The sequence below is a fragment of the Mesocricetus auratus genome, unplaced genomic scaffold (genome assembly GCF_017639785.1).
Source record: "Mesocricetus auratus isolate SY011 unplaced genomic scaffold, BCM_Maur_2.0 Super-Scaffold_100676, whole genome shotgun sequence".
NCBI classification, from domain to species: Eukaryota; Metazoa; Chordata; class Mammalia; order Rodentia; family Cricetidae; genus Mesocricetus; species Mesocricetus auratus.
Genome location: NW_024429266.1, coordinates 16,677,736 through 16,694,725, shown reverse-complemented (window position 1 = coordinate 16,694,725; position 16,990 = coordinate 16,677,736). Strand labels below are relative to the sequence as shown.

General features: G+C 45.7%; 1 long non-coding RNA gene across 1 annotated transcript; it reads left to right on the top strand.

The window, feature by feature from the left end:
- Window positions 1-9,765: 9,765 nt before the first annotated feature.
- LOC110342455 lies at window positions 9,766-16,753 on the top strand. Its single transcript, XR_002384529.2, has 3 exons — window positions 9,766-9,927; window positions 10,280-10,415; window positions 16,586-16,753. It is a non-coding gene; the product is annotated as an uncharacterized LOC110342455 (long non-coding RNA).
- Window positions 16,754-16,990: the final 237 nt, after the last annotated feature.

Below are 16,990 nucleotides of genomic sequence, written 5' to 3'. Positions count from 1 at the left end.
CCCAGAGAAGGTGAGGCCCAAAGTCTCATGACTAAGACACTAGGAGTGAGATAAAAAAAACCAAGGTCCCTTATTTCCCTGAGCCTTTGCTCCTTCTACCAAGGTGGGTTTTCCCACACAATCTGTCCAGTCACTAGAGTTCCAAATTAATTCCCTGGCTGTGGATTCCTGTGGTTGGTGAACAATCTCACCGTCTTTAAAGAATCTGATGAAAATGATAGGTCAACTCAGAAAATGGAACACACATATGAACACAAGAAATTATAAATGCAATTTAAGAGAGAATGGGATCCAAATGGCCTACAGTCACCATTGATAAATGCCTAGAGTAATTGTGATTCAGAGATGACCCTGGTGTCTCTCACATTTATCCTGAGCACCTCTGAGTGTGGGTAGAACCCTGAATGAGTCCCAGGAAGAAGTTATAGCAAAGCATATGGCAAAAGAGAGATGTCCCAGTGTGTCCACTTGACCCACAAACACATACTATTAAGCCACAATCCTTCCTTTCTTACTCATTCCCAAGATCTCACATTAAAAACATAAATAACTTTAAAAGTCCCACAGTCTTGGCCGGGCGGTGGTGGCGCATGCCTTTAATCCCAGCACTCGGGAGGCAGAGGCAGGCGGATCTCTGTGAGTTCGAGGCCAGGCTGGACCGACAGCCTCGAAAAAAAAAAAACAATACAGAGAAACCCTGTCTCGAAAAAACCAAAAAAAAAAAAAAGTCCCACAGTCTTTACAAATTAAAACATATTGAAATTTCAGGCCCTTTAAAATAGCCAGTCTCTTAAAATCCATAGTCTCTTAAAAATCAGTCTCTCAACTGTGGACTCCAGTAAAATGCTTTCTTACTTCAAGATGGGAAAACCAGGGCATAGTCACAATCAAATCAAAACAAAATAACATTCCAGCCATCCAATGGATGGGATCCACTCACCATCTTCTCCAATCCTCCAAAGGGCTTGGTCACTTCCCCAGCTCTGCCCTCTGCAGCACACACAGCTGTCTTATAAGCTCTGGCTGGCTCCACTCCACTGCATGGTCCTGACATCCATGGTGCTGGCATCTCCAAAACGCTGGGGGGTCTTCTCCTGAAACTGGGCTGCACTTTCACCAATAGCTTCTCAAGGCTCTTTTCATGGTGCCAAGCTTCAACTTCTTTGCATGCTCCCTTCAGTCCTGGGCCTTCAACTGCCACTGAAGCTGTACCTTCACCAATGACCTCTCCTGGCCTCTCACAGTGCTAAGCCTCAACTGCTCTCCATACCCCCGCCATTCCTTCAAAACCAGTGTCACCTGGGTGACTCATGACATTACCAAGTCCACTTGCCAGCATGAGGTACAACCTTGGCCACCTCTGGAACACAGAGGTGATCTCAGGAAACACTGCTCAGAAGATTTCACTGGACTCTTTTTAGTCACCACTTATTTCTTAGCTCCAGCTGACCAGCAGCAAGTATCCCAGCAAAGTCTCGATGTAGTAGTTCTAGTATCTTATTAATCAGAGAAGAATTTTCAGCTCCAGATAACCAGAACCACAGAACAAATGGCCCTGATAGAGTCTTTAAATTTCCCTCTGAAGTTTCACAAGCCAGGCCTCCATACTGTCCTCAACATTTTTGTCTTCCAAGCTCCCACAGAACATCCCACAGAACCCTTTACACTCGTGGGTCTTCTAGCCCAAAGTTCCAAAGTCCTTCCAAAATCCTCCTAAGAACTCGGTCAGGTCTGCCAAAGCTGGTACCCCACTCTGCTGGTACCAGTTTATCTTATTAGTGTTTCTATTGCTGTGATGACCATGACCAAAAAGCAAGATGGGGGAGGAAAGGGTTTATTTGGCTTATAGTTCTATATTTCTGTTCATCACTGAAGGAAGTCAGGGCAGGAATGAAAGTAGGACAGAAGTTGTTGATACAGAGACCATGGAGGGGTGCTGCTTGCTCCCCCCACCCCCTGCACCACCCTCCCCTGCCGCTTGCTCAACCTGCTTTCTTATAGAACCCAAACCCACCAGCCCCAGGATGGTACCACCCACCATGGACTGGGTCCTCCCTCATTGATCACTAATTGAGAAAATGCCTGCCTTCCAGCTGGATCTCATGGAGTCATTTCCTCAACTGAGGCTCCTTTCTCTCTGATGACTCTAGCTTGTGTCTAGTTGACACACAAAATTAGCCAGTTCACCCTTCAATTCTAGATCTAGGGTCAGAGACTGGGAGAGTTAAAAACACGAAGCATGAAGGGCACTCCATGAAGAGATCCATTCACAGGGTTCAAACATGGGTAGGACCCTATGGCAAGCACCCAGGCCAGTGTTACAGCCCATGCGGCTGGGTCCTGGAGACTTGACTGTGAGGGATGGGAGATTAAGAAAGAAACACAGGCTGGGTGTGATGGTGCAAGGCTTTAATCCCAGCACAAGAGAGGCAGAGGCAGGCAGAGCTCTGTGAGTTCGAGGCCAGCCTGGTCTACAGAGTGAGTTCCTGGACAGCTGGGGCTACACAGAGAAACCCTGTCTCAAAAACCAAAGAAAGAAAGCCATGTAATATGGGATCAAGTAGGCCACACACTAGCATGGAGATGCATCAGCAGCCTGGAAACTGTCAAGTCTGTTATATACAGCATGAATGAGGATGTGGGCTAGCTAATCTTGGTAGGAGGTTCAGTAGGTGGTATCAGCAGGGGAGGTCTCAGGGAAGTATGGTCACCCAGTCATCCCTGACAAAGAAGCTACTTTCTGTGCTTTTTGCATGCACTCCTTTGAGCTAAAAGTCAAACATTTGTCAATACCTGTACTTGAGGCAGAAGTCCTTGCCATTCTCCTGAGCCTGACCTGGGGTAGACCTTGCCAGTCCCATGAGTCCAAAGCATTGACATCCTTGACATGGCCACATTCCAGTCATGAATTCTCATCTGAATTATACAGGATACTTTTGCTCCTTCCCACAGTTTAGAAACTGAGTGCAAGCACTCAGAGACAGACGAGAGAGAGAGAGAGAGAGAGAGAGAGAGAGAGAGAGAGAGAGAGGAAGATGCATGCACCTCTCCCCAGATGGCAAGAATACGGGAACTTCATTCTTACAACCTCAGGAACTGAATCCCCAAAGCTTGAAGAAAGACAAGAGGCTCCAGTTAAGAACAACAGTGGTGTCTGCCTGATTTCAGAGGTTCTCAGACACAGCACCCACACCTCTGAATTATAAACCCTTCGGAACCATGCACTTTGAACTGCCATGTTTGGGGCTATCCGTGGCGCACAAGAATGGGTGTGCCATACCCGAGTACTTTCTAGGATATTGCTAAGCATATTCTTAGAAGGAATCCGAGCGTTGTGCTTAGTGTTTCTGACCCGCCCTCTGTGAGCATCAGGAGCTGGGCGGACTTGCAGACACAGACAGCTGCATATAAATGATGCTGGGCTTGCTCTGCTTTGTCAATCCAAGGAGATTAGTGAAACTGGAGACTGTCAGATGACCATTGACAAACAGGAGGGCAGTGAACTGAGCCATGGAGAGGCCATGGCATTGGCAGCCACAGAACTGAGAACAGAGCTATGGCAGGGGGGAGAGGGGGGCAGTCAAAACAGGGACAGCACCTGAGAATTTTCAGGTCACAGTGATTATAACAAAGTAGCTGAAGCCCAGGGTAGGTTAACAGGTTGGTGAAAGATAATTCTAGAAAGTAGAAGCAGATAGAATTGTGTGAAGGGTTGAATCTTCCTCTGGACAAGATTCTGTCGCTCTGTGCCTCAGAGAGCCTGGGAAGACTCACACTGAAGTGGCTTTCCCAGAAGCAGAGGCCGCAGGAAGGCTGACCACAGGAAGGCTGACCACAGGAAGGCTGACCACAGGAAGGCTGACCACAGGAAGGCTGACCACAGGAAGGCTGACCACAGGAAGGCTGACAGAGAGCATGGTGATGCGCATCTGCATAGCTGCATGGGCTCTTTATCACCTGTGTGCTTGGCTTTATCTGCTGGCAAAGGTGCATACACTGTCCCTGCCTCCCCCAAACACTATTCCTGCTCTGTTCTTGATTTATCTATATTACCTGAATTTCTGTGTCAGTCACCAACAGCCCGTGGGGATACACCCCCACTCTGGCTGAGACAGAGAAGTACCCACTTTTCCTTGGGACCCCCCCCCTTCCGACAGTCATTAAGCATTATTCAAATCAGTTTTGGTGTTAATAGTAAGTTCTTTAAATGTGTACTGTAAAAGTTCCTGATGTTCATTTTCTTGTAAATAGCAAAGATAGATCAGAACACCTACGTATCAGTAGCTGTTACACTTTCCCATACCCTCCTGGATGCCTTGAGTAAAAAAGACTTCACTCACGTGGCCGGCCAGCCCATCTCTGTACAAGCACTAGTGACTGGGACTTTCCACAGACCGGTTTTGAAAACTACACAAGAACTGAAGCAAATTGTCCCAGCCACAGGGCAGCTCTGAATGATTTGCACCAGCCATCTTGCAATTATCACAAGCCTCTGGAAACTCTAGATGATCCCTATTTCCATCTATGCTGAAGAAGGAGCACTCCCCATGGTGCCCGGCAGGGCACTGCTGAGAAAACCTGTGATTGGTCCAAATGTAAACATCTATGACTGTGATTGGTGTTCAAGAGGCAAGGATGTGATCGGAATGAACAGCTCTTGTCAAAAAATAAAGTAAATCCTTTTTATAGTAATTACAGCTGTGCAAAAACATGGATGAGAAACCAGGCATGGTGGTACACACCTTTAATCCCAGCACTCACAGAGTGAGTTCAAGGTAAGCCTGGACTGTATGGTGAGTTCCAGGACATAGACAGTGAAACCCTGTGTCAAAAGACAATCGGGATGAGCTAATTATTTTCCTAGACTTTCTTCCTCATAATATCAATGGCAGAAGTGGTAAAGGGCAGTCACAGGAGGGAGGCTCCTAAGTCTTCTGGGCAACTAAAACATAAAAACTCATTTAGCTCCTTACACTGTTTTTTAATAATGTTACCAAGTGGCACTCTAGACCTAAGACATGAGTGTTGACAATCTTTTGCTGCATCCTAAGTGACAATGCTCACCAAATTGCCTAAGCCCTGTCCCCTGGTCCCTACCCAGCAATACCAACAGTCTTGGCTTGCTGAATTCAGTGTGTGTGTGTGTGTGTGTGTGTGTGTGTGAACTCTTCTCTCTCCCTTCCCATTTTCCCTACTTTGGTTCTCTTACTATAGTTCCAATGTTTCTTATGATGCGTATGAACTCACACCACCTCTATAGGGGACCCTAGTCCAGGACTCTCAATACATGAGAATGAACCTCAAGCCAGCATAGCCTGCTTTTTCCCTCTTTAGGTCTCACCAAGACCCAACAATTCTTAGAATTTTCCCCTGGGTCCTTTAGTTAAATTGTCAAAAATGTAACTTTGAAAAAGTGAAAACCATCCTCCTCTGAACATTGTGGAGATTTACTGACTTCATAAGAGAGAATCACAAGAATGTAACACTGTTTCAAGAACAATTTGAAGGGCAAAGATTTGAATGGACCATCAGAAACAGCTGAAAAAGTATGCTAATTTACAGACCACACTGGTTAACGTGCTAGGAGGCAATAAAATCTTTTTGTAAGAAGAAAGCCATTAGCATCTTTGCCAGACAAAAAATTACCATGTAACCTCATAGAGTCTGGACTGTAATCAATAGCAAATAGTAAGTCAAACAAAGACTATTTCCCTAGAGAATTAAATGTCTTTGGGGCTGGTAGGCAACATTCCAGAATGTTCTGGAATGGCATTGGGAACACGTGAAGTTTGGATTTTTTTTTAAAACAGTCTTCTGTGCACCAGATTGGCCTCGGACTCACTAAGTAGCTGAGGATGAGCTTGACCCTCTGACCCTCCTCGCTCTCCACCTCCTGAGTCCTGGGACTTCAGGCACACCATCTCTGTTTTACGCAAAGGTGAGTATAGAACCTAGTGCTTTTTCCCTGGTAGGAAAGAGCTCTACCCACTGAACTATATGCCTGGCCTAAACATTTAACTGTCCTTCCATAATGCAGTTGATCCCCTGCAGCCCAGGAGATGCTGCTGTGGTATTCAGAAGTCCTACTGTGCTTTAGAGGCCGGGCATTTCCTGCTGGTTCTCAGTTGTCTGAAGAAGGCACCTGTGCAGATAGTTCTGGATTTTGTCCCTGGCCCAATCAGCTGTAAACAGGGATGCTTACCAAGTATGCAGGGCTGCTCCCTCTCTGCAGCTTCCGTGTTAGTTAGTGAGCATTGTTGTATCAAACCACCCAGGTGATTAACTTATAGAGTGGAGATGTTAAATTTTCCCTATAGCTCTAGAGATTTCAGTTGGCCTCTCTGCTTTGGGCTGGAGTTGAGCCTGCACATCATAGTGGGTGTTCTTGGTGTAACAAAGCTACTCATCAAGCTGGGCATTGGTGGCACAAACCTTTAATCCCAGAACTCGGGAGGCAGAGGCAGATGGATCTCTGTGAGTTCAAGCCTGGTCTACAGAGTGAGTGCCAGAACAGGCTCCAAAGCAATACAGAGAAACCCTGTCTCTAAAAACAAAAACAAAAGCTATTTATCTTAGGAGAAGCAGGAAGGATCCACTCAATGACATGGTCTCAGTGACCTAAAGACCTTCCTCTAAGTCCTTCCCTGGAAGCTTCCACTACCTCCCAAACAGAACAAATCTCTGATATGTAGGCCTTAGAGAACATTCAGTTTCCAGACTACAATGTCACTTTACAAGAAGGAGAATAGCCTGGGACAGAGAAGACTCTAAAAGAGGAACAGAGAGCACTTAACACTAGTTAAGACCTCTCTCCCCCCAGGTTGTCCCAGTAGAGGGTGGCATGAACTGAGTGGCAGAAATCCCCAGATAGCCTCCCTTAGGAGCCACAGGGGCAGGTTGAAATCCATCCTGTCCTCATGAAGGACTGGGCCCATGTAGGTAAGAATCACCTCTTCAGTGACCTCCACAACCTAGTGCAGACCTCATGCCAAAACCGCCATTTAGAAGGTTGCAGTAAACGTCATTTTTGGGGGAAGAGACCAGTGAACAATTACACTTTCTAATTCTGCTTGGCTGTCTCCCCACTGGGTTCCAATGGCAGATGCCTTCTCTGTAGCCTTTTTTAATCTTAGCCTAACTAAAGGATCTATTCAGAATAAAGATGCATAAATCCTTTTGTGATTCCAGGAGGAGGAGAGAAGTGCAAAGTGTAATTATAGAATTAGCATTGTCACCAGTGTCCCCAACCAACACTTCAGGTACAGTGACAGTTTCTAACAGCTTCATATAGGGGAAGCAGAATCTCTAGAGCAGACAGAGGGCCTCAGCACTGTGCCTAGATCCCACCTAAGATTTAGAATACACATCATCACCTTACCTTGAGCCTTTGATTCCTGGAGAAGATAGGAAGCAATATTTTCATCTCTTTTTTGAATTCTGTTTTTTTGAATTTTGTTTGTATGGAGGTCAGAGAACACTTGGAGAATCCAGTTCTCTCCTTTCCACCATGTAGGTCCCCATGCTGAAATTCAGGTGACTAGAGTCTGCAGCAGGAACCTTGACTCAGTCACCCAACCATCTCACCTGCCTGAACTTCATCCTCTGAACAGGAAGAAATGGGAACACCATGAGGTGGGGCTGGGGTAGTGACTCTGGGTCTTGAGATCACCATCAACTGAGCACAGGAGAAAACTTCAGCTTCCTGGAAGCTCTGCAGCCAGCAGGCAAGGTACTCAGAGCCACCAAACAAAAACAGCAAACAAACAAATGAAAAAACACAAAGATACTCAGAGCAGCCAGCAGGCAAGGTACTCAGAGCCACCAAACAAAAACAGCAAACAAATGAAAAAACACAAAGATACTCAGAGCAGCCAGCAGGCAAGGTACTCAGAGCCACCAAACAAAAACAGCAAAGGAGCAAATGAAAAACCACAAAAAATACTCAGAGCAAATGAGGAGAGAGTTCTACTCCTGTGGGAAGTCCTTCAGCTTTCAGGTGGGCTCGGCGCTGTCCAATCTGGGTGACTGCTTTTTCAAAGGCTCTGGCCAGTTGTGACTTGGATGCATATGAAGTAGGCAGTTACTTTTCAGCAACGTTTCTCCCTTCAGCTAGGGGATTATAGGAAGCAAAACGGGGAAGACTGAGGATCAGGAATGAGACAAGCTCTTAGATTTTGCTGTGGACCAGCTGTGTGAGGGTTGAGGCTCCTTTTTCCTTCTTTGTAAAATAATAACAATTTAATTAAAACAGCGTCTCTGTGGAGGTGTTACCCGAGGATGCAGTGAAATGGCTGTGTCTGAGAAGCAGAGCAAGCGCCTGGGTGGAAGGCTATCAGTGCATAAGGGCAGCACTGTGGTCAGTCCCAGAGGAGAGCAACCACACATTCCCGAGGAGACTTCCAGGCCGCCCTTCTCTCAGTCCCATTGATCACGGTTTGAGGGAAGGATATTAGGTAGACACAGAATGCAATACACTTGTATCTGTCATCGTAAAAGTCTTAAGATGTGTGAGGTATCAGTGTGCGAATGTGTGGAAGCCAGGAGCCCCTGAGGGACAGAGATGATGACTCATTCATCTTCCCCTCCCAGGGTCTGTCTTGATACCCTGGAGAGTCAATGTCTAAGGTAGGAAACTAGACAGATAAGACAAACAGGGCTCCTCCACAAGGAAAAAACCTTGGCCCTTGGGCCTGGGCCCTGAGGTAGCTCTCTGAGATTAGGGCTAGCAGGGGAACTGACCCCCAACACAGAGTCAGGTTTCTTTGCTGGCCCGTGGGCATTCTCTATACACCAGATCCCCACATGGGGCTGTTGGACTCATTTGAGCAGAACTCTGAGTAAAAGGAATCAGGGGCTGGCCCTCTTCCCTCATCAATTCCAATAATCAATTCTTATCCTCAAACGGCATCTGTTGCTGAGGAAGACATTGATGGTCATGACTTTCTAAAGGATGAAGCTCTTCTGAAAGGCTAGTCATTTGTACTCAGAGCTACCGAGTTTATTTTTTTCTGCCACTTGGCTAAAGACTCTTCACTCCAGTCCTTCTGACCCCAGGGGAAACTGAGTCCTAAGTCCCAAAAAGTATTTTTTACAGCTCATATCTTAAACAGTCCCCAGAGGTCTGTGTATAAAAAGCATGTAATCTTGGGCAGGGCTAGGAGAGGTGGTCAAACCCTTTGAACGTAAGGGTCTCATCAGAGATCTTCAGGTCATTGAGGATTTACAGGACTCTGGCCTGAAGGTGAGCCGTTTTGCTCTGTTATGAGCTACCCATCACTGTCATTCAGCAGAGGACACATTGTGCCATGGCCTGGAACTCCAAGAACCGCAGGTACTTTGCTACAGTGGTGGGAAGCTAACGAACACGGTAGTATAACACAAAGGAGCGCCTAGCATACGCTCGACACCACTGTAGGTACAGCAAGTACGTGCAACCGGAAAAGTCCCGCCCTCTCACAACTTCCTTTTAAGTTAGAGGACAGCGAACGGGTAACCATGGAGCAGTACTTATTACTTGGTAGTCATAAACACTTTGAAGGAAAACACAGGGTGAGTAAGAGGTATGACTACAGGATGCTCCTGGCGATTCTTTGGGGCAAGGCTACTTGTTCAGGAATAGAACCCTGTAGGAGGAAAACAGTACTCAGCCATTAGCCATGGGACTTATTAGAGGCGCATACAGATGAGGTAATAAAAGGGCGGTTTACCACAACGCTAACCACACCCACTTTAGGCATGACTAAAGAGGTATACGGAAGTAGGCAGTCAACTATGTCACTAGCCAGACCCACTTTTGGGCATGGCTAGGGGCATTGCAGAGGAAGGTATAAAAGACCGAACAGCGGAAGTCTCGCTCTTTTTTTCCCCCGGCTTCCAGTTCAGCGGTGGAAAACTACTCGGTTCATCTGGGTTACTTGTTTGTCTCTTGTGAGTAATTTCTACAATAAATACTTATTTTTACTTTCAGTAAGTGTGCCATTTATCTTTGCAACATCAGAACCCAAATAAGGTAAATGAGCAGCAAGCGTGGACAACTGAAGGTCAACTACAAGGCCCTCTGAGCTCTGCAGCTGCAGTTAGCCAAGGCCTGGTTTGGCACTGCCCTCCAGGGTTCCCACCACCCAAGGAAGAACTGGGGCTGGAGACAGGGAAGCACTGTGTAGAGAGCTACCCAGGCCTCTATTCTTGAGCATGGGGTGAGGCAGGAGGACCGGGAGCATCTCCCAGTGGGAGTCAGTGCTCAGGCAGCATTCCATCTGACCTTTTCTGGGTTTTCCAGCTACAAGAGGAAGGCCTGGCTGCTGAGCATGGCAATTCAAGTCTGTAATCCCAGCACTGGGGAGGTGAGGGCAAGAGGCTCAGAAGTTCAAAGTCACCCTTGGATATGTCACCCTTGGATATGCAGCCAAATCAAGGTCAGTCTTACAAAGTGGTACATAGTAAATCTAGTCTGCAGGGTTGTGTTCGGGGATAAATGAGCTAATAAATACAAAACATTTAGAAAACCTGAGACTTAACAGGCACAGATATGATCTTGATATCCTCTGTGTCTCATGTGTATAAGTGTGTATGTGTGTGCGTGTGTCCATGTTAGTCAGCTTCCGTCGCTGTTACGAAACACCTGAGACAATCAGCTTAATTATAGATGTAGTTCATCCTTGGCCTTTTGGATTCTGATCTGAGATGACAGAGTCCTTCACAGCAGGAACCCATGGTGGGGCACAACTAATCATGTTATGGCTACTCAGATGTGAAAACCAGAGGATGTGTGTGGGGGTGGGGAGCTAGCCCCTGGAAGGACATGCCTCCAGTTACCTAAAATGTCTCCCTAGACCTCATCCTCTGAAAGAGCACCACCCCAGGGATGAAGGCTTCAGCATGCTGACCTTTGGGTGACGTTTAAGACCCGGGTTGTGGGAATATGCGCACATGCACATGCGTTACAGAGAAAGAAGTGGGTAGACAAACAATCGATACAGCCTCTCTGACACCAAAATAATTTTTTCCATCACATTTTGTCTGACACTTCCCATGCCTAGCTATCCCAGAAGTAATCAATACTTATTATGAGGTTTTGTGCCCTTTGTCCCATTTGATCATATAAGAGCCAGCACTGACGCGATGGGTGGACGTCTCAGGAAATTAACAATATGCTGGTAACCGCATATTATCAGAGCAGCTACATCAGGACAAACCTGAAGTCACCTGAAATACAGGAGCAGGATTCCCCACAGGTGTAAGAAACTCTCTTTATTTGCTTCTGCTAATTAAAAAAATCAGAACTAAAGATACTTAAACTCCGCAGTTAAAATGGCATGGCTTGATACTGGCTTAATGAATTCTCTTATGAAACCAACTCTGAAATGCTCCCCATCGTAAATTATGAAATACAATCTTCCTTGTTCTCAGGATTAATTTTAAAGATCGGTGGCACATTCTGTTCTATAGATTCTGCAATAATCTTTGCCCAGAAAAAATGGAACACTGACTTTCTGACTACAGGTATATTGCCTACAACGGAAATGAAATACATTTTTTTTCATTTGATTGACATTGTCCTCCATGTTAGTATCTGCTCACTGCCATTCTCTTTAGATGTGGGCTTCTATATGGATCTGCCCATTAGCATTCTCCATCCAAATGCATAAAGAAACAACATTTTTTAAAAAAAACCTAAATGTGGGCTAGGTGTTGGTGGTGAATGCCTTTAATCCTAGCACTCAGGAGGCAGAGGCAGGTGGATCTCTGTGAGTTCAAGGGCAGCCTGGTCTACAGAGCGAGTTCCAGGAAAGCCTCCAAAACATTACAGAGAAACCCTGTCTCGAAAAATCAAAAACAAAACAAAAACAAACAAACAAAAAAAACCCTAAATTTGGCAGCTGGAGAGAAGGCTCAACCAGTAAACACATACGCTGTAGAATCATGAAGACCTCAGTTCGTATCCCAGCACCCATGAGGAAAGCTAAGCATACCCACATGTACCAGTAACCCCAAGGCATAAGGAAAAGAGGTTCACTGGGGTTCCTGGCAACTAGCCTAGCTTCACTTTTAGTGAAAGACCCTGTCTCAAAGGAGCAAGGCATAGGGTGACAGAATAGAACACTCAACATCCCCCTCCGTACTACACACGCACACCACGTAACACATGGCACCCATTTGTCATACAGCCTTGTTGTGTGGAAAGACATCTTCATCATGGTGAGCGTCATGGCATGGCTTGCTTCCCCATCAACTTGACGTAAGTCATCTGGGAGGGGAGAACCTCAACTGAAGAATCGCTTTGACCAGATTGGTCTGTAGCCATGGCTAGGAGACGTTTCTTAATTGCTGATACAAAAGGGTGCCGCCCACTGTGAGTGGTGCCATCCCCTAGGCAGGCAGGCCTGGGCTGTATAACAAGGCATCTGGGCAAGTCAGAACGCAGAATTTTTCTGTGCTTTCTGATTCAAGCTCCTGCCTTGACTTTCCTCAAGGATAGACTGTGTAACCTATAAGATGAGGTAAACTTGTGCCTCCTCAGGCTGCTTTTGGTGATGGTGTTTATCACAGCAACACATCTGTCTGATGGCTAGAAGCCCTGGTTCTCTCCACCGAGCCTCCAGCAGGTTAGACATGCAGCCATCTCAGGCTGTATCTGAAGACAGTAAAAGCACACGCTCCAAGGCTTCTTAGGGTTCAGTCTTGAAAGTTTCCTAACATTGCTCCCCCACCCTGTCTGTGTGTCTGTGTGTGCATGCGTGTTAATTCCATGTCTCACCTAGATTCCAAGGTATCTTTCCCCAAAGGAGAAGAAGCAAAGTTGTGTATGTCTGCCCCTGAGGTCATAGGCCTGTATATAGTGATCTGTAATGTGCATATAAAGTACATGTTTTCCTAAATGGATAGAGACAAAAGGAACTCTGACCATTCATTGCCTGTAATATAAATCTAGAAAGCCTAGGACTATGGCCAGCCTGAGGCAAAGAGGGGCAAAGAAGGGCAAAGAGGACCTGGATGTTCTTAAAAGAAAGCATCATGTCTTTTTATTAAATAATTAATTAATTGGCGTTCATTGTGTGTATGCATGCACATACGTGTGCAGCTGTGTTTGCATACAGAAGCCAGAGGATGTAGGCATCTTCCTCCATACTTCTCCACCTCATAATCTTGAGATAAGGTTGATGAACCCGAAGTTCAGTGAATCAGCTAGGCTGGTTGGCAATGAGTTCTCAAGGTCCATCTACCTCTTCCTCACTGGGGTTACATTGCAGTCAAATACAGGCAAGTCCAGCCTTTTACATGGGTCCTGGGGATTTGGGCTCAGGTCTTTGTTCTCCCACAGTAAGTGCTCTTACCCCCAGAGCCACAACCCTAGCCCCCAAGACTGCACAATCTCTATTTTCAAAGTGTAATAAGCCTAGGCCGCTACCAGGAGGAGAACAAAAGAGTTGATCAGAATCCGGTCTCTGAGCCTCTTCATTTAATCACAAGGAATTTGTGATTTAAGCAGGTCTAGAATTCCCAGGAATTAAAAAGTAAGAGTGCTTATTGTAGTAAATGCCATTTCCATTGCTTGCAGTGTCAGGCCTAGATTTCCATTAATCAGAAACTCCACATCTATAAACAGCCGGAGACAACAGTTGCTGAACTGCTGAACGGCATCACATGTATTATTGATACATGTCTATTGCAGAAAGTGCCAAGTAATCTGGGAAAGGAACAAAAGAAATTTCTCCAACAAACCCATGGCCTGGAGCTACCTATTAAAGGTGCATTCATCAGAGACTTCAACCTCCCAAATCCCCACATGTGACATCTGCATCTCCAGTCTCCCCAAGCTACAGAGATCTTTTTCCTGTATAGTCTGCTTTAAGTCAGGACAGATCTCACGTTGAGATAAGCCATTAGGCTGCCCAGGTCACACTGGACAGGGAGAAGGCAGACCTATCCAAGGAAGCCGAAGGACTTCAAAGAATTAATTGCACATATGACACCAGCTCTGTTGGGCTGCTCAGAAAGGCTGGAAAGAGCATAGGGAGCCCACACAGTCACTGCCAGCAGGGGTGGGGGAGTAACCATTTGTCACAGCTAGAGAGCCCTGGTGCCTGACAACTAGGGACAGTTGGTTTTCTTTTTTCTTCTATATATGTTTTTATTTAAATTAGAAACATGCTTGCTTCACATGTCAATCCTAGCTCCCTCTCCCACCCCTCCTCCCTTGTCCCTCCACCAGTCCTCTCCACCCCCAGGGAGGGTGAAGTTCTCCATGGGGGATCTCCAGAGTGACAGTTGGTTTTCAACCACGCCTCTCAACTACATTTGGACCCACTCTGTCTTGAGTATGGGGCAAATAGCTTCACAGAGAAGCCAACATCAATGAGAAAGTCTCACAAATAATATGATTTATAGACTCTGGAAAAACGTAAATTGCTGATAAGGAGATGAATGTTGATCTTAACTCAGTATAAATTGTTGAGCTTGGCCTGGTGGTACATGCTGTAAGTGCAGCAACTCCAGTGGCTGAAGCAGTTTGAGTCTATCCTGTGCTATGAAGACAAGCATAAGGGAGTAAGATACGGCTCGTCTCAGTGGGAGAGCACTAGCCTAGCACGCATAATGCCTGGGTTCATTTTCCAGTACCATGACATCAGGGTGGGGGCAGAGAGGTGGGATTGTCAAATGACTGGAAATTGGAATTCCCTTGGAGGTACTGTGTCCATAGTGTTGAAAACACAGAAGGAAAAAATAATGATAATAAAAAGAAAACATGCAAGAGTCAACTCTTGTAGAAGCTCTCCATTCACATTCACACGGAGACCGCAAGGACACGAGCCAGGGGCCTGCACTTGTGTACACAGAAGCAACACTCATTCCCATAAAATGAAAATCATTTTTCTTAAAAAAAAAAAGAGATGAGCCCCAAATTATAGACGCAAGGATGAAACAAACTCATGTTCTGTTTCTGTTTCGTTTCATTGCTTTCAACATTATTGTAACAGGTAAAGGTTCTAGGAGGGTAAGTGGAGAGAAATTGTTTTTGTTTCATTTTTCATTTTGTTTCTCTAATGAGAAAACAGATGGGTAAGGTAATCCCTAGTAGAAGCAAACCTGCTTGCAAGTACAATTAAAGTTGTATGGCTTATGCTGTGTGAGTGTGTGTGTGTGTGTATGTATGAGAGTGTGTGTGAGTGTGTGTGAGTGAATGTGTGTATGTGAGAGAGAGTGTGTGTGAGAGTGTGTATGAGTGAGAGTGTGTGTGAGTATGTGTGTGTGTGTGAGATAGAGAGAGTGAGTGTGTGCGTGTGTTTGTGTGTGTATGTGAGAGAGTGTGTGTGTTTGGTGTGTATGTGAGAGAGTGTGTGTGTGTGTTTGTGTGTGTATGTGAGAGTGAGTGTGTGCGTGTGTTTGTGTGTGTGTGAGAGAGTGTGTGTGTGTTTGTGTGTGTATGTGAGAGAGAGTGAGTGTGTGCGTGTGTTTGTGTGTGTGTGAGTGAGTGTGTGCGTGTGTTTGTGTGTGTGTGTGAGTGAGTGTGTGTGTGTTTGTGTGTGTGTGAGAGAGAGTGTGTGTGTGTTTGTGTGTGTGTGAGTGAGTGTGTGCGTGTGTTTGTGTGTGTGAGTGAGTGTGTGTGTGTGTTTGTGTGTGTATGTGAGAGAGAGTGAGTGTGTGTGTGTTTGTGTGTGTGTGAGTGAGTGTGTGCGTGTGTTTGTGTGTGTGTGTGAGTGAGTGTGTGTGTGTTTGTGTGTGTGAGAGAGAGTGTGCGTGTGTTTGTGTGTGTGAGAGAGAGTGTGTGTGTGTGTTTGTGTGTGTGTGTGAGAGAGTGTGTGTGTGTGTTTGTGTGTGTGAGAGAGAGTGTGTGTGTGTTTGGTGTGTATGTGAGAGAGAGTGTGTGTGTGTGTTTGTGTGTGTGTGAGAGAGTGTGTGTGTGTGTTTGTGTGTATGTGAGAGTGTGTGTGTGTGTGTGTTTGTGTGTGTGTTGGGGATATAAAAAATAAGGATGCCCACCCCAGGGCCTTCCACTTCACAGGACAAGCGATATGAAGCACCAGTGCCATCTTTGGAGTAAACTTCATTTCAGTGTCTTGGTCCATCTGTTGTGTCGAATTCTGGATAGGTTTATTTCAGGAGTGCCATCAGATGAGGGTCTTGTACCTGGTGGGGATTCTGCCATGTCCCCAGATGGCACAGAACATAACATGGCAAGAGGTATATAGCTAAGAAAGGAACCCAATTGACTTTCCTGATAGATGTATCGTTTACTTAACTAATTAACCCACAAATGAATACATTTGTGAGGGGCAGAGCCCCATGAACACTCTCTCTCTCTCTCTCTCTCTCTCTCTCTCTCTCTCTCTCTCTCTCTCTCTCTCTGTGTGTGTGTGTGTGTGTGTGTGTGTGTGTAGGTGGTCCTCAGCATTCTAGACAAGATATAATATAAATTCTATTCTCTGGGGTTTCCAGTTCCCTACTACCCCATTCTAATGGAACCAAAGCAGCCAGGGATTTCCCTCAGAACTCCGTGTGCCAGATGGTTTCTTACAGAGACTTCACTCTTCTGTTGCTATTGCTGCTGACTCATTTCATGTTTTTTTAAATCATCTTTACACAGAGACCTCACTTCTGAAAAAATCCACAGGCACTTTCTGAAGGCTACATGGACCCCTGAATTCCCCCACCTACTGTCAGGGGACTAAACACAGCAAAGGAGTCGAACACAGCAATTCTTGGGAAATGGCAGGCTAAGTACGCAGTGAAAGACTTCATAAAATGTGATATTGTCTACCTTCACTTCTGCTGTATGTGTTTTTTAAAACTAGCATCGACTGACTAATTAACTACTGGGAACATTTGACTTCATAAAGAAAGGGTCTTCACAAAAATTAGGGATCGTTTGGGGGAGATGAATATATAAGAATTATCTTAAAGAAAACTGAGTTTCCTTGATCAGCTAGAAGGCATTAGTATCCCTTAGTGGATACATTTTAACTGATAAATATAAACCTGTGTGTGTGTG